The sequence below is a fragment of the Rattus norvegicus genome, chromosome 14 (genome assembly GCF_036323735.1).
Source record: "Rattus norvegicus strain BN/NHsdMcwi chromosome 14, GRCr8, whole genome shotgun sequence".
Classification (NCBI taxonomy): domain Eukaryota; kingdom Metazoa; phylum Chordata; class Mammalia; order Rodentia; family Muridae; genus Rattus; species Rattus norvegicus.
Genome location: NC_086032.1, coordinates 76,924,045 through 76,942,448, shown reverse-complemented (window position 1 = coordinate 76,942,448; position 18,404 = coordinate 76,924,045). Strand labels below are relative to the sequence as shown.

The following is an 18,404-nucleotide window of genomic DNA, read 5'->3' as shown; positions in this document are numbered from 1 at the left end:
AAGAACAATGTTTGCATAATTTGTAAATATTGTGTAAACATTAAATATGGTGTAAAAGTAATAAGTACTTTTAAATGAGTAAATTATGTACTGTATAAAATAAATCTTAAGATATATATTTTTTAAATTTGACTTGCTTTTTAATATGACTGTCCCATTCTGTTTTACCATCAGCAATGAATTTAAATTATGTTTGTCAAACATCTCATTGGCATTTGCTATGTCAGTACTTTTTATCTGCCTGCCCGCCCGCCCATCCATCCATCCATCCATCCATCCATCCATCCATCCATCCATCTATCTATCTATCTATCTATCTATCTATCTATCTATCTATCTATCTCTGTGATTGGAATTGAGCATGTCAGACAGTACTGTCCTACCAGGCTCCCCGTGGTGGCTCTGTGTCACTGGTCTGTTAGGAAGTTGGTACCAACTGTTCCACAGTTGCCAGTGATGCTGACACCTTCCATGCACCTCTTTGCCTTCTTTGTAAGCAGTCTGTTACAGTCTCTTGCTTACTTTTAAATCAAACTGTTTTTCTTGACTTGAGTGAAAATCCTTTATATATTTTGGATATAGGTACCTTATTCATATATATAATATGAAATACTGTCATAGTCTCAGAATGTACTCATGTTCTTGGCTCTTAAAGATACTTGTTGATCACCTTCAGGATTCATCTGTCGACTGAATGCATAAGTGTCTGGTACAACAAGGGAGAAACTCGGTGTTCAGTGACTGGATGGATGGACTCCTTCTTTTACCATGTAGCAATAGATTTTTTGTTTCTTCCTGACAAGCAGTATGCTGGAAGATTAGAAAAAGTGATTAGGACATTTTCTGATTGCAATATTTCTTTTTTCTTACTACCTCAGAAGGATTAGCAATCTGTGGAGATTGAAGAACTGGTGTGATGCTGGCTGACTTTTGGATCCTTTCTCATATGCCTCCTAGTTTCCTGTTCCCCCTTTTGACCCACCTTCCCCAACCAACTGTCTTTGCTGGGCCAGCTTCATCTGAACTTCATGTTCTATCTCAAGAATCAAATGCATGCATTCGCTCTGCATGCTGAGTACGCACTTAGAGGCAGCTGTGCTTCCAACCCCTTGAACTTCCCTTCATTGCTACACATTTTGCCCTCTTCCCTTATGTTCTTTTACCATTTCTGTGGTTTTGCTTCAGAGGACTTCATTTATTTGTAAATATTTATTAGTGTTTTTCTCTTTGCCTCACTGGAAGCCAATGACTTTAAATATTTTTGTTCATGTATTTCCCAAAAGAATTTTGAAACAACTAGGTAACCTTTCTTATTTGCAAAGGATATAATTTCTAGCTATTTTAAAACTTAATATATTATAATACAACTTGCTGACCCATCTTCTGAATATATCCCATGGTCTTTAATGATGTACTTGGTCATCTCTGCAGTGTATCAAGTCTAGCTTTGACAGCCCTTTCCAGTTCCAGGGGCCACGGCCTTGCTTTTCCCTGATGAACTCAAACTTCTGCCTCATATCCCATCTGTGTTTGTGTCCGATTTTGCATTGGCCATGCTGTTGGGAGCTTCTTTCGAGCAAAGATGAATGTGAGTTGAACTGAAAGTCTGACTGTCCATTTATTTGGTCAGTGTTTGGATTTGCATGCTGACAAATGTGAGATTTCAAGTGTTCCAGTGGTGGCCAACAGTCTTTCAGTGCTTTGTGTTGTTTCCTCTGTGGGTATTATTGACAAGCAGATTAACAAATGTGCAGGCTTCACCGGAGGGGCCTGTCAAGTTCTGAGATGGAACCCCTTTGTCTTTCTAAGTGGCTATGCACAAGCTGAGGGCAGCTCAGTGTTCAGGACCTGTTCCATTCTTAATTTCCATGGCTTATAGACAGGAAAAGCAGTCAATGGAACTTTATGCAGTTATGAGCCCAAACTGTCATTTTTAAAAAACCTGTCAGATAACTCATTTTCGATTAATTTTGTTGAATAGGGGGAGGAAGAAAAAAAGGAGTCCCCGAATTGTGCAGATGTGGTTGGTCAGTCATTAGGACCATTCCTTCCTCAGCTTTAACCTGCTGTTGCGTGTCTCTTAAATGGGGGAAAATATTCTTCACGGCAATTCTTTTATTGACTTGGTAGCTTCCCACCCACTAACTGTCTTTCTGTTGCTTCAGTTAGCCTTTATTACTTTTAGGTAACAAAATTCTTTTCAAATGCTCTGTTTGGACAACATTTAGGTATCTTTGACGCCAAAACACCAGCTTATACTAATACAGTATTCACACAATTAGAAAGTAGTGTTAGCATTTCTTCTCTCTCACCTGTGGTGCTTTTGAGGCATCGGATAGATAGATGGTTTGGGGTATTTCATACTATGAGGCTCTCAGTGTGTGTCAGGTTAAGTGTATGGTACTGTGGTGAGAAATCTCACCGCTGATGGCAGCTTCCCCTTCTGCAAATGTGTGGACTCTGGTGCTGAGTAATATCCTAGATGTCTCTGCTTTGCTGCAGAAAATCTAACACAGATTTTTGATTGCCTTTTAAAACTACACTCCTCAAGGATACCTTATCTTTACTTTGGCGTCTGGTTTTCTGTGAAGTCATAATTTTGGGTCAGAATTTCCAGCCATGGCATCTTGTTTTATGGAGCCCGAACTGAGAATTAAAAACTAGGCTATGTGTTTCAATATGTGAAATGAACGTTATCTCTGTGTGAAATAGCGTGACTGTGTTTAAGGATCTTAGTTTGCAGTATTATGCCAAGAGAAGCAGCTTGCACAACAGTGGATAGCTCAGAATGGGCTGGGTTTGCCCTTCCTCCTTTGTCCCATGACATAATGGGATGTGTGCGTCACATCAAGGGATAAAAGCATAAGAGGGCAGACTGCCAGCAGCTAAGGTGACTGCCTCACTTCCCAGATGAGGAAACTGGGATCTTCACTTTGTTCTGAGTGAGTGAGACTATGCTTGCTAATAGGAATTGAAAGGAGTTAAGGTTAATCTTGTTAGGGGGAAATCACATGGCCTGCTGTTTGACAATGCAGGGGTCCTGTGCAGAGAAAGAGCCCCCTCCCATGGCAGTGTTGCTCAGAGGCTGCCTGTGTCTAGGACTAGGAGAACTTAGGCTTGTGAAACAGGAGACAGTTTGGCAAAACTTTTCAATATTCAGTAATGTTTTCACTTTCTACTCTCTAAATCTACTCTTCAATTTTTATCCTAATGAATTACAAAAGTCAGTGGTTTGGAATGGGAATGCTTTGGTGTAGCAAATTGGTGCTTGTTATAGCAGGATTTGTCTTGCAGAATTAAATACCTGGTTGTCCAGCTATGGAGACATGACTCCATCGTGATCAGTGTAACAGATGGATGTTATGTTGCTATTAGAAGTTTTAAGAAGTTTTTGGTGCCAAGTGAAATAAGTATGCTGTAGAATATGATTTCATTCGTGTGGAGGCTGTAGATATACAAATAACAGTACATAGTGTATTTCAGAGCTGGCAGTGTGGCTTGATTTTACCTTCTCTTTAACTCTGCAGAGTTCATAAACTGTCTATCATAAGCAGAAAACAAGGCCATAAAGTTTTAATGCAACCAAATAGACAATTATTTTTATAATATGTTAAAAAGTCATTTAGAGTCTTACTGAAAGTAGGCTCATAGATACAGCAAAGTGAAGATGGTGCTTGGCTGAACTGTCACACAGCTGCCCTGTCTCTGTCCCATGCTGTGGACCCCACTGGTAGGGGGATAGCATCCATCCAAAACCGAGGCAGTAAGGTGAGGCCCACAAGGAACTGTCTTAATGGGCAGTCATTTTATTTGACCCAAAACAAAAGAGCACATGCATTTGAAAAGCTGTTCTCCAGTAGGGAAAGAACATTGCTTTATTCTTTGAGAGTGCCTACTTACCAGTTAGCTTCACTGACTGGAAGGTAACATTCAGCCACTTGTAATGCTTTGATTGGTGACTGGAAATTTTCATAAATCTGCTTCCCAGAACATTCTATTATATGGGTAACTTGACCCAATTCCTCTTCATACCTGGTTCTGGTTTAATAATTAAATTGAGTTAGCCATTAAGTAACAAGTAGTTGTGTAGAAGCCGGTGAGTAAATACCTGGAAGTCTGAGAACATACCTTTCCCCAGGCCAGGCAGAGTACTGTGTTCTCCGGTACAGCCCTGGCCAAGAAGCTGTGCAGATGAAGCTGGTTTCTAAAAGGTAAGCTTTCCCAGAGCGTACTGTGGTTTTCTTTACTCTGAGAAGTCTTTGAAAAAAAAATCCAAAAATATTTTGAAGCCCTCAATTCCACTTTATAATTTTGAATTAATAACTTCTTACTACTGTAATTTCATACGTTTTATACTACCCCCAGGAAAAAAAGTATTTACTTACTTCACATTTCTTATATTGATTTCAGTTGGTCTCATTTTGCATTACAATTATGGCTTTCCATTCCATGAAGTATGGCTTAGAGTTGTGTTTCAAATTTGAAATGGCTCATGCATTAATAAAGCTACTGTTTTTAATTTGAAAGAAATGTTCTCTTAAGGAAAGTTGTTAGGCCCTGGGATGCAGTTTTTAAATGTTTGTCTTGTGATAGTCTCAAGTCATTATTCCCCCAAGAAAAGTGGCATCTTTAGCCCTTCACTTGCCTGTTGGGCCAACTACATTGATTTCTTTGCCATCACCAAGGGGACACAGAACAAGAGGGACAGTGCTATGTAGATGAGCCTTCTATACAAGGCCTTGGGACAAAGGTGACATTTTACCCAAAGGAAATTCCAAGTGGATCCAGTGCCCAGTCGACCTCTTTCCGTACTCCCTCCCTCTGATGGAAAACCGTAGGCGGTTGGTTCCTTAAAACTCAAGCTGCTTCTACTTGCCTAATGTGAGGGTTATGAATGTATGCCCATGTGGATATAAACTGGTTTTACGGCACTCGTTAAACATCATGACTTCCTGTATTTGCCGATAATTTTGTTTTGACAGTGAATTGATTGGGGGCGAGGGGTGTTTTATTTTGTTTTGTTTTTCTTGACAAACAGAACTGATTTCTTTGGAAAACTTACAAAATCTTTTATTTTGAATTGGAACAATAGTGTAGACAGTCCAAACTCATGCTTTATTGTCTACTTAATGAATATTCATGAAGCCAGTCTTCGCTGCTGATTGAAGGTACACCGGAGACATTACCATTACTGGCCTAATGACATAGTGCTCTTTTTGCAAGAAGTAAAACATCCAGTATTGAAAATTTTGCTTCTTTTTGTTGGGAGTGCACTCCACCAGGGGTGGGAGAAACCAAAACAAACACTTTCAAACTTAGGAAAGACATGTAAATTAGTTACAAATTTCTGGTTATAATATATACCAAGAATTCTCCTTTTTACAAAAGAATTATTCTCTTTATTTCTTCATTAGTATTTGTAAGATTCAGCTGAGCGCGCGCGCGCGTGTGTGTGTGTGTGTGTGTGTGTGTGTGATGGCACATTTGTGATTAGTGATTAGTAATTAGTGATGTCCTCTTTGACAAGCTGGTGACTTTCATATGTAAACACTTGAGAGTACATCTCTCTGGCCAAAGCCTGTCATCGCCTTATGTTTTTATGCTTAGATGATAAAGTTGATATTAATAAAATAATAACAATACACACCTTATCCCAAGCACCCTTGATCATCTCAAGACAAGGCAAGGGTGTTGGAGGCCCAGTGAGCACCCTGGAATTTTGTGTTTGGGCTGGTGCAGCATGAAGGGCTGTAGCAGCGGAGTAGGGGCAAAGGCTGTGCAGCCACACCCCCGCTCGATTTGAGTCCAGTTCTGGGACTTAGTAGCTGAATGCATCAAACACAGTGCTGTGCCTTCTTGAGCCTTGGTTCCCCATGTGTGAACAGGGATAATGAATCTCCTCATGCGCGGTAACAGCATCTGAAGTCACCAATCAGGATCAAGATGAACCTATACCCAGTTTACAATCTTCCATGAGTGCAAAGGATATATTTGATATTAATCATAGAATAGTAAAGCCGTTGTTGTTCCTGTCATTCCAGGGCTTGGTCAGTCAATACCAATTAAGTCAAATGATTATTTTTTTCTCCTAATTCCCCCCAACCCCAGAGGCATGTTATAAATACATTAGCGACTGGAATATGTTTTCCCTCTTGGTGGATTTACAGTGTTTCTAGGAATTCAGCTTGAGCTCAAGAAGGAACCTGGTTCTAAATGGGCAGAGTGGAGATGTTCATTGTCTCTGCATGCCTAGCTCCCAGGCAGGCCATGTCCTCTCTAATGCCAGTCTAGTACCTAAATTCTGAATCTTTGTCCCCAGAACTGCTTTGGTTGAGAAGCTGATTTTGTGGAATTTGATTCAGTGAAAAATATAAAGAAAACTGTGATCTTGCACTGGGTACACTGGGGGACTCGTACCTAGTTCAGGTTACTTGGCAGTCTAAAGAGTTCTGCTTCCTCAATGGCTGTAAAACCACTCCTTAATCCAGCTACTTGAGACATCTGTTCTTTTTTGCATCTTAAGTTCTTAAGACTTTAGCCTCCATACATGACACTTCAGCAAAATATGACTGTTAGTAATTTCTGCTAGACCCACACCTAGGTTCTGATGCAGTGTTCTTTAACAAGGGCAGAGTTAGGGATGTTGTGTATCTTTGAACTCACAGGCACCCCCCTGAGTCAGCTTGAGAAGGGTATACAAAAGCCATTGGTTTAAAACTTGTTAGCATAAGTGTCCTAGGCCTCAGCTCTCCTTTCCTAACAGGAGGGTCTGAGCAAGCCCAGTGGGACTGGAGGAATATGGACATTGGCCTGGAGGGGAGGGACAGGTGAGACAGGAGAGTCACTAGGCAGGGCACTAGTAACGATCTGAGCCTGAGGCTAGCAGATGAGCCAGGAAAACGATGGAAGAACTGTAGAGTTGAGTGATCAACTGGCTGTTGCAGTCCAGTGGGAGACCATGATCAGCTATGAGGCCTCACAACTTAGCCAGGCTGACATGGGAGCTCTAGAGGCAAGGTTGCTCTGGATGCAAGACAGAGATGACGATGTGAGAGCCCCAGCAAGAAGCAGGAATGAAGGATGAGGATGGAGGATCCCAGCAAGATGTCTCGATAAGGGCAGAAGACACCTGTGTAGTTTTGGATGAGGACTGATTTTGCGTGTGTGCCTTTTCCCTCTCTTGCATACTCATGTTTCTGTTTAAGAAGTCAGAGCATTTTTATGTTCATAGGGCACGTCCCTCTGGCTCTTAGTGCTTTCCAGTTTCATTGGAAGGTAATAGATTGTTCTACCTTTCTCTTAGGAATGTAGAGAAAGGGTAAAGGGGAAAAAAAAAACTTGATTTTGCAATTGTATATAGCAAAAAACTTTAGAGGAAGGTTCCTTGCATAAGAAAGGTGGTATAGCCACAGGGACCTTGTTCCATGCTGTCTGTTCATCAGTTGCCCTTGTTCACGTGCCCAGCACACTGCATGCTCAGTACTTGCAGTGCAAACCCTGACTGAGTGCACACCCCAACTGGAGACAGAGCACCACAGGGCTCTGCTGTCTACTTTGAATTCTTATGTGTACTTTGACTCTTTGTGAGAGTCCTGTGCACCCTTAGAGAAAATAATGTCCCTGCACCATTCCCAAGTTGCACTGTACTTAGCTTGTGCCAGGTACTTTACTAGTTCCTTTTCATCTCACCCTCTGTGAAGTACATGCTGATATTGTTCCATTATACAAATGAGGAAACTGAGGCAAAGTAGGATAAGTTTTTGGGAATACCCACATATTTCATGAGTAGAGGCACCATCTTAGATGCAGAATCTGGTCCCCAAACTAGTTCTCAGCCTCGTTCTTATGCTGCCTTGGTTCTCAGCTCTGGTGCAGCCATTGCCCAGGAGTTTGTGGATACCAGACATCTTCTCCTGTTTCAAGGTCAGTGGTCACTGCCTTCATAAGCATACAGACCCTACTGTCTGCATGAGAGGAAGAAATAAAGACACACTAGGGTAAGAGCCAAGGAATCCCTCCTATTCTTGTGTCCCATGGAAATGGGGGTATTGGCTCTTTGCTGCCTCAATGCCTGTAAGAGGTAGGGCTGGGCAAATTGATTGGTGACAGCCCTGCTGCCACAACACCGGCACTGAGCTGTACTGAACTTATACTGGAAACTAGAATGTATATTATCCTTAGACGTGATTTCTAGATAGTTAGAAGCGCTATTCTTTTTTTTTTTTTTTTGGTTCTTTTTTTTTTTTTTTTTTGGTTCTTTTTTTCGGAGCTGGGGACCGAACCCAGGGCCTTGCGCTTCCTAGGTAAGCGCTCTACCACTGAGCTAAATCCCCAGCCCCTAGAAGCGCTATTCTTATCAACACTTTATAATAGATTTTTTACACTACTACCATTTGTAACTATTACAGTTTGAGTGGATAGTGAAATCTCATTGACACACAGTGAGAAGTGGACAGGAGGAAGCAGCCCTTCCGAGAACCTCACTGCTGTCTCCCCAGTCCAGTTAAAAAGGTCCTTTCTTTTTTTACTACCACTGAGGATTAACTTTAGCACAGCAGAGGTAAACACGCTGTGGTGTTGGCTGAATCCCAGGGGGACTGCCTGCTTTTAGTATTTAAAATGCCTCAGGGTATTCCGTCTCTTGTCGTACAGACCAATTCATTAGAGTCACATAGTAGACTTTCTTAATCTTTGTTGAAGTTTCCCCTTGCAGGATGTGAAGTGGAGTGGGAAGCAAGTACACTCTACCCGCAGCGAGGCTGCTTACAGAACGAATGAGTGTTAAGCTCTCTTAGTAGTTCACGACTTAAAGAAGCACCTTTCTGGCTTCATCCATTTTGGTGATGGAAAAGCTCAACTTGTAGCCTGTAGGTTCTGCTGTTTATACTCTACTGTGTGGCCACATCCCATATATTTAATGTGTAATTTATGACACGATCAGCAATATCTTTGTTTCCAAATGGCAAGTTTAAAAGTAGTAATGAGAATCAGAATGTGGCTGACTTTTCAAAATTATGCATCATACAGAGAAAAACTTGAAAGTACAAATTTTAAATCTCATAAAAGCTAATCAAATTTAGTAGTATACGTACTCCCTCTGCATCTGAATTTCATAAGCCCTAGGATTGCTGACTGCCTGAGGAGTCTGTTTCCCACCCTCAAGCATACATTCCTTCGCCCACTCGCCCACTAGGGAAGAGACTTCCAGAGGAGCCTGGAGATTGCCCCAGCCATCCTCTGGCTTCCCAGTCAATGACCAGCTTGTCTTACTCTCAGGTGACCGAAGAGTCCACAGCATTTCTCATTGTCCTATGTGTGAAATAGAAATGGCAGAGTGAAAGTTGACTGGTGACACAGCCTGTGTTAAGAAAAAGTGAATGGTGTTTTCCCAAGAGAAACAAAGTGACTTCCGCCAGGAGGGATTCCCTCCCCTTCACCCCCATACTGTCAGTGCTGAGTTAGGGTTGAGTTACTTCTTACTTTCCATGTTCCTGCTGTCTTACTCACAAGTGCTTTTTGGACGTTAGTGTTTCACTTTCTCTTCTGTAGCCATGGTCCCGTCCTGGTCCCTGGCAGAGCCTTCCAACACAGTTTGACTCATGGTGCACACAAGTTCAAGAGTTAATGAAATGTGTTTGATTAATTTATTACAGAGTGCTGCCTCAAGTTAAAACAGTTTTGCTCTGTGGAAAATTCTTTCTGTTCAAAAGAAGGTCCTTATTTCTAAGAGCAGAGCTCTGATTTTAATTAAATAAAGAGCATTTTCTGCAATTTTTTTCTAAAAGCTTAAGACTAATTTCTATGGTTACTAGGGATATAAATCTCTAGATTGCTTTAAAACAAAGATTTGTGTTCAGGAGAGAGTTGACAGCTCCCTTTAAGAGAAGCTATTACTTAATTTTACTTTCCTAAGTTTAAACACATAAAAATATTTGTAATGATACCCCAAAGGCATCATAAAAATGTAAAATAATTGTACTCTAAAATATCTAAAATTACAGGAAATAGACCTCATTTTAAAAAATGAACTAGGATTCATGACTAGGGAACTAGGGTGTGACACACTTCAAAACCAGTCTTTTGTTAGAAGGCTTTTTTTAATTATTAAAAAACATTTTGTTAATTGTACAGACTTTAAAATATGTCAGTTCAGTTAGGAAATAATTTTGTTACTTTTAATTTTTTCTACTGTGTGGATGCCTTCAGTCTCCTGCGAAAGAAGTCATCCGTGTGTAGAGTTATGTGGGAGCTCTGGGTTTGTGTCTGTGACTCCGAATTAGCCTATTCTAAGTATCGTTCACAAAAGGCCCATGCTATGGGCACCAACACTGCTGGCACATTACTCTTCCAAGGCGTTCTTTCTCTTTCAGTGCATAGTGGGAGCTAATAAACGGTTCAGCTTAGAGGTGTGTTCTATTTTAATAAGCACTCTATGAAATATTTGGTAGAAAGACTGCAAAAACATTTTCCACTTTTTAATAAATAAAGCTAATCTTTCCCTTCTTTCCCATGTGATGTTGTGGTTTTTCTTTTGCTGTTTTTGTTTACCAAAATGTTAGCTGGGCCATATATAATAAAACACCCCCATTTCATTAAGAAAGCAACATATGTCTTACACAGTGTTTATGCTAAAGACTAGATGTTCTGTGCAAGACGATCCTGGGCCAGGAATGCTTTGCATTAGCTTCCATTTATATTTTCACAGCAGAATGGGGGAAAGAAATGCCGGACCCTCTTTTTTTCTTTTTTCTTTTTTAAAGAGACAAGAAAATGCAGTTGAGTGAGTACTGAAATGCCGTGAGCTGCATATTTGAGCCGACGTAAACAGTGATCTTTGCAAATGCACAGGAATCAGCTTTTATCTTTCAAGCAAAGCATTTCCCATAGTTTTTGTGGGTTTTTATTTAAGTTGGGAAAACTTTGAAAGTTTGTGTGAAAGTCTAAATAAATTTAGGGAAGTCGTGATTAGAGTTTGATAGTAAACACTGAGCAGCAAACTGGGAAAGTCTATTAAAGTCAGATGCAGCTTAAATAACGTTTGCCCAAAACTTACTCTCAAGAGGAGAGGGACAGTGACTTATGCGGGCTTGGAACAAAGGCTTGGGCGTGATTCAGAATCAAAGCTGAATGTGAATTTTCTACACGAGGTTTCTAGTGTTTTAAAGAGCCTTAATGATTGTTTCAGGATCTCACAATGCCCTTTCCTAATCGTAATAACTACAGAAGTCACTTGTATATCCATACCTGTGTGTTCCAGTTTAAAAGCTAAGCAATTTCCAAAAAATTTAACATTTTTCCCCAAAATAAGTCTATGTGGAGATTTACAATTCTGCAATGAGGGAAAAAAGTAAACTTGTTTTGTTTAGTTATTGAAATGTATGAAAATACAGATATATAGGTATAGATAAAAATAAAATTGAAAACTTCAAATTTGTTTCAAATTCCAAATTTGTTGAAAGCTTGACCTGGAAGCTAGTCCGTGCTTCTGTCCCTTGCTTGTGCTCTCAGGCTGGGGAAGTGGCTGCATTTCCCCAGGGTAATTCCAAAGGGTAGGATGCTGCAGCTGGCCAGTTGTTACACAGGGCTTGGAATAGTGATCAGGCTAACATCTGATCAGAGCTGGCCGAGGGTCTTATAAACCGTTGACTCTTCTTTCTCCTAAACAAGACCGTGTGATCCTTAAAGTATGTATGCTTATTGTCGGGGGTACTTGGTGTGACATTTTGAGAAGTTTTATTGCTAACAAATTGAGACATGATTTTAAAGTGAAATTCTTTGTTATGATAAGAATAGAAATGTTTATATTTGTATTTTTTAAACATCTTAGTCATCTGAAAAAATTGTTCAAGAAAGTACAAACTTGTCTTTACTCGGTTTACTGTAAAAGCTTTCGCACATGAGTTTTAAATATAAAATTTAAGTAGAGACTTTAAAATATTTTGTGTCCCAGTAAAATCATTTTTGAAAGTATGAAATTTGAGTCTCCTAGTTAAGGTATAGTATATGTCTTTATTTTCCTAGCTGTTCTACTCCACCCTAGAATGCTATGTCAGGAGCCAAGTATTCTATCCTATTTGAACATTTAAGTAAACTCGTTTTTATCAGGCAAGTCTTCACTTTGTAACATTTAACAATTGTCAACTTGCTGTAGTTACTTAAGTTCTAGAAACCAAGGGTTTGTTTTTGTTTTTGTTTTTATTTATATATTTATTTTTTTTTTTTGGTTTTTTACATTTCCACTTTTTCAAAGAAAATATATTAGAATGCTTTGTAACTTATCCCTTGAACAGTCTTTCTGCAGTGTGTGTGAGAGAGACCATAATGAGGGAAAGGAATCTATTTTTTTGAGGACAGAGAATGATTAGGCAAGGCCCTGGATTTTCTTGGAATGCGGCATCGGTGCTGTTGGCAGAGGCCAGCATACTCGGCATTTCATTCCCATTCACTCAGCTGAATGAGGATGGTGGAGCCGGGCCGTGGATCTTGTTACCAAACCCTCTCTCCAGAGCTTCCCGGGAGAGAGTGCTTGCTCTGTCCTTTGCTTGCATTTTGCTAAAGAAGTAGGCTAGTGCAGAGCAGAGCTCTTCTGTTATCAGAGCAGGGGTTCTGTTGAGTGTGAGTGATTGTCATCTATCAGGCAGCAGAGACAGTGCATGCCTGTCCTCCCTCTCCACTGCTCACAGTTGCTTTTGCTGGTCCCTTGCTGATGTGAAGCAGAAACTGAACAAGGTAACAGTTTTGATGGTGAGATTAGAGGTAGCCAGGCAGACTGTCTCCTGGCTTTTAGAGACCCTCATAAGCTCAGGCCACCCCCTCCCCTTGTTTAGATATTATTTGCTCTTTTGAGTTTCGGATTACAGGAGCAATTGATCTGCATGACCTATCTTGAGAACTTTAACTCTGCAGTGGAAACTTAAACCAAATGTGTATCCTCAAGAGACAAATCATCTTAGGACTAGGCTGCTGTCACTTTGATGTACTGTGCTGCTTGCAGGGGACCCATGCGGTAGAGAGCGCCACCTAGTGAATACAACTTGTAATTGCTACTATGGGTGATGAAAGGCTAGGTCTAATGCTTGCTTGTTCTTGGCTCAGAAAGAAATGAGTTTTTATGTTGTTCCTAAAAAATAAATTCAACCTGTGGGGAGGATTCTAAGAGAATGAGATGGAGAGCATTTGAATCTATCTGTGGTTACCCACTTGAATTTTACTTTGTTTGCTGTTGCTGACTTCACACACAGTTCCTCCCTTACTGTTGTGATCCATGTTTGTAGTGTGCGTGAGTACATGCGTGTGTGTGTGCATGTGCGTGTGCGTGTGCGTGTGTGTGTGTGTGTGTGTGTGTGCACGTGCGTGCATTTTGTGTAGCAGTGTTTAGTAGTCTTCAAGGACTTCATGGACTAGGTAAACCCATTTTGTTGCTGCAGATTCCATTTGCCCTGAGGATGAGTATGAACTATTGATCACAGTTGGCTCTGAGGTCATATGCCTCTGCTGTATGCTAATATGTTTACAGTAACTATGAAAAAGTGCTATTTTAAAAATCCGTGTATACATTGTAACTTCCAGTAAACTATTTAATCCTTATTTTTTAATGACAAGTTCTTGATAAAATAGCGCTCTCTCTCTCTCTCTCTCTCTCTTTAAGATTTATTTATTTCATGTCTATGAGTAACTGTCGCTGTATTCAGACACACCAGAAGAGGGCATCAGATCCCATTACAGGTGAATGTGAGCCACCATGTGGTTGCTGGCAATTGAACTCAGGACCTTTGGAAGAGCATTCAGTGCTCTAAACCACTGAGCCATCCCTCCAGCCCAATAGCTCTCTCTTTGATTTGCTGAATGATTATGGACATTTGTTGAGCTGGGAACTGTGCTGGGCCTTCAGAATCAAAGCGAACAAGACACTGTTCTAAGCTTTTTAATCCTTAACCACAGAAGGGAGTGGACACCATGTAGGACGCTCTGTAAAGGATAGCAAATGCTTATCTGCTAAATATTTTCTGCTATGGATGGAAAAAAAATCTTTAGCAACTGTTTTTGAAGAAGCCAGTAAATATAACCAAAGCATGATTTTCATGATCTTGGTGCAGAGCAGTAGTAGAAGGTGGCATAACAGCTTCTCTCTGCCTTGTCTTTTGGGTGTAAGTTTATTCCACAGAGTCCAAGTTTGGAAGTACATGGCAAAGAATTCAAAACAACAAGACATGCATTCTAGAGTTTGGATCCTGGCTTTCTATTCGTTAGTTGTGTGACCTTGACAGGTTTCTTCATTTGGGCCGAGTAGTAAATTTGGTCATCAGTGCAGGGTCTCTTTCACAAGAGCAGGGCAACTAATGATTATGCATGGAGGTCAGTATGAGCGATGGGCCCCAGGAAGGTATGTGGGGAGTCAGGAGGGGATGTGGTAGAAAGAAAGAGACCTTGAGAGCAGAGGAACGATTCTGAATAGATTGTACTGGGCAGGACAGGCTGGCTGGTGGGTGCAGCCCATAGAAACTTGCTTGGAAGGAACCTGTTGTCTACTTGCTATGAAGGACCTTGAACTATGGGCCATGGAGTTAGAGAACCCCTACCCCTCTCATTGGTTTGGTTTCCCAGGACCTTATCCAGGAAGAGTATCTTACCTCACCGTCTGCCACACTAGCATGGAGTGTCCATGACTGCCCTTAGCATGATTCCCAAGGCTACTAACCATGATCCATACCTGAAGGAACCAGTCTGTACCTTTAGTTAGAAAACCTAAGCTGCTCTGGGGCTCATGTCATTGTAGTTGTGTGTTCTGTTCATCTTATACTCTGTTTGGTAGAATTACAAGAGGCCATCGTTCTCATTGAACTCCTGCATTCCGCCCAACCGACAGACCAAACCAAAATGGAGTCATTCATGCTAAATACTGCCGAACCAAAACAACATTTTAGTGAAGACAAGTGTTTGGGGTTTTTTTTGGATGCAGGAGATCCTAGTTTATCTGAGTTAGTGTGACAAGGTGAGTCCACCAAGAGGCTCACTGTTGGCTGATCCGGATCTATAGCTTGGGCTGTCTTGCAAAAGCCTTGCTGAATGTCTTGCTGGAATAGAGGCCAGGTCTTCATGAGTGGCAGGCCAAACCAGTGTAATCAGGGGCATGCACATGTGTTTTGTGCGTCCGTGTATGTCTTTTTCCTTTTCCCAGTCCTGGGCACTGAACCCAGGGTCTTATACTTGTGAGGCAGGTGCTTTACTGAGCTAAATCACTGCCTCAGTCTCTGGAGTGCCCAGGATCATAGGTGTGTGCGGCCATGCTGAGCCTCCAAGTTCTTTGTTGATTTCTTTTTGTTAAAATATAATTACAACATTGATGCTTTTTAATTATAGTTGTTTCAATGGCAAAATGATCAGAATTACAAATGACAAGAGACCAGAAAAAAAGCATGAATATAATGAAGACAGAATCATCAGCAGCACTCTTGGGAAAGTCATCCTAGCTGATGTAAAGCCAGCCTGACTCAATGACTCAGGGGCGAGTGTTCCTGCCAACACAAGGTTTCCAGTCTATTCTGAACATCATGGTGATTTGTGAGGCTTCTGACCTATATATTTAATGTAATAAATGTGGCCAGAGTCCACATATGTTACTTCAGGTAAATAATTTAGGAGAGTTCTGAGAATATTTAGCTGAGAGAAAGGGAAGCTGCTGTTTGTTGGGAAAATAATACCCCATTTGTTTTCCAGCCCTGAGCATCGAGCGAGGGACCTAATAGACGCTGGGTAAGCATCTGCCGCCTCGCTGTGCTCCAGCTCACTGAACTGGATTCAGAGGAGACATTTTTTTTTTCCTACTGTTTGAAGTGGAATAACTTCCCAAGAGGAAGTGAACTCCCTGTGTGCTGTCCTTCACAATTAGGTGTCTCCCAGAGCTTTCTAGGGCTGGGAATCCAGGCAGGGGCAGTCAGTTTCTTCTTTATGCTTTGGAACTATGCAGCTTCTGTTAAGCAATAGAAGGTCTAGCAAAGTAGCAGTGCCTGAGCTTCGGAGGACCCAGAGTACACTAACCATCACCAGAGAGATGCAGTATGGGATGCTTGGAGAATGGGGGTGCAAGTGCTCTGTTCATTTAGCATTAGGAAGAAGTTGGGCCCTGAAAGGGGTGTGAGTGTGTGTGTAAGTAGTCTGGGTCCTCCGAAGCTCAGGTGTTTGCTTTATGACAGGTGCTGCTTCAGATCGTTTAAGTTGGTGCTGTATGGGGGCTGTTTAGCCTCCGCTGACAGCAGTGAGTTCTTCTGTTTTGCATTCACACTAAGAACACAGCATGTTTGTTTTCTGGGGCTGTGTGTTTTGTTTTGGGGCTAGGAGCTTAGTAATGTTAAGGAAGCAATACTTTTCAGGTTGTTAAGTCAGCACTAGTTCCTGGAACTCTAGGTCACTGTGCCCTCCCACAGAACACACTACTACTCATCTTTGTTCAGTGTTCAGCCAGCCCTACTGTCTGCCATTCAAGACTTTGGAAAGTTACATTACAAGGGTGAAACTAGAAAAGTAATCTCTGATATACATGGTTTCTGTCTGTTTTGTAGAAGATGCATTGAATTCTGGGAGCTTTTCTGTAGTTAGAACAAACTGGTTCTCAGAGTTCAGAACAGAGCTTCCAGACTGACAGAACACCTTACATGCACAACTGATGAGGATCAGATTCAGTCAGCTGACCTCAAGAAGACTTTCACAGACACAGGGAGAAGAATCCCAGTGTCACAGGTAAAGCCCCTGTGGTCCAGTAACTATGAATAGTCAGTGATGGGAAAGACAAGGGTATGAACAGGAGCCTGCTGAGTCAGACACTGAGGTATCGAAGGGGCAGCTCCTACGGTAGATACTTAGCAGAGTGAGTGGGCAGAACTCACAGGTATGGTTTATTGGTGGGCATGATGGAGGCCTGTGGTTTTCTGACTTGGGACTTGAGAGAGAGGGAATGAGGGAGGTTATCAAGTCTTTATGGTGATGGGACAACTGTGTGTGAGTCATGAGCCGAAGTAGAGTGGAGTGGTTGGTTGCTCTAGTGTCCTTCCAGGACATGCTTCCTTTGATGCACCAGCGAAGTGTCCAGAAGACAACTGGAACACAGAGAGAGGTTTTATGGACTTGTAAATAAAGTTGTGATTAGAATGAGTATAGCCAAAACGGAAAGGGTCCAGCCAAGAGCTGACCTCTATAAGCAGATTCTACAGCCTTGTGCAAGCAGAGGATAGCCCTCAGTGGTAGCCATGCTGTGAAAGCACAGAGACTGGGGAGGGGCTCTGCTGGGAGGACTATAAAGGAACCACCCAGAAGCCTCCAGTGGTTTTCAACCTTCTTAATTGTGTGACCCTTTAATACAATTCCTCATGTTGTGGTAACCCCCAGCCATAAAATGTTTTCATTTCAACTTTATAACTCTAATTTTGCTACTGTTATGAATTGTAATATAAATATCTGATAGGAAGGATATCTGATATGTGACTCCTATTGAAAAGGTTGTTTGACCCCCCCTCCCCCAAAGGGGTTGCAAGTCACAGGTTGAGAACTTCTGCTCTAGGGACTGCCACCCCTTCAGACTCTGTCTTCAGTGAGGGCCATCATTTTGTACTAGGAGAAAATGGAAGGAGCTAGGCCAAGACCATAATACTTGTTTACTTAATAATTGTTGGAAGAAAAAACCTGTTACAGACGACTGAGCCAGCTGTCAGAGCACAGTGGATGGGCAGGGCTGAGCCAGACTCTCTGTAGGTGACTTGTTTAGTGCTGGAAGCGTCTTTCCTAGGACCTACTCTCCCAAGGTGACTTCAGCAGGACCCATGCTTTCCGGAGGCGTGACAGTTTGTGACTTCTCAGGCATTTAGTGATTGCTGGCCATTTCCTTTTCAGTTAGGACCGAAGTTAGTAGCTCCCAGGTTAAACTGGGACCCAGTCCTCGTGAAAACTCACTCTAGCTTATCAGAACCTGTCAAGCTCTCACACCGCCACACCAACCCTGCTGGCCATGCTGCACAGTAACTGATACAGCTAGTTGTGCTCACAGATTGAATGACAAATAAATAAACAATGCTTTTATGTTAAGGGAACATTTTACAATATGCCAGGGGAACCTACTGGAGTCTCTTTAATCTTGAACAATGCTTGCTTCTTTCGGAGGCAAATTATGCAGATCGGTACTTAGTGTTCTGAACTCCATTAAGTCTTTGTTGGTAGTATTGTGTGTGCCTGTAGAACAGAGAGTTCTTACCGTCTTGGGCAAGGGAGAAAGCTACAAGTCAGACCACTGCTGCAATCAGAAAAAGATACCAACTACTGCTCTGAACTGCCAGCAGCAGTAGAGTGGCCATCTGAGGAGTACCACTATTTTGCATAGGGCTTTTCTTTTTGTTTGTCTTGCTTTGGGTAATTTG

At 41.6% G+C, this 18,404-nt stretch overlaps 1 protein-coding gene across 3 annotated transcripts in view; it reads left to right on the top strand.

The window, feature by feature from the left end:
* The window catches only part of Stx18 (syntaxin 18), a 92,676-nt gene that overhangs the window by 33,994 nt on the left and 40,278 nt on the right, over positions 1 to 18,404 (top strand). Inside the window, exon 1 of one of the 3 annotated variants that reach the window (XM_063273357.1) lies at positions 4,108 to 4,211. The gene's annotated coding sequence lies outside the window, so the exon portion shown is untranslated. 3 annotated transcript variants of the gene reach the window in all.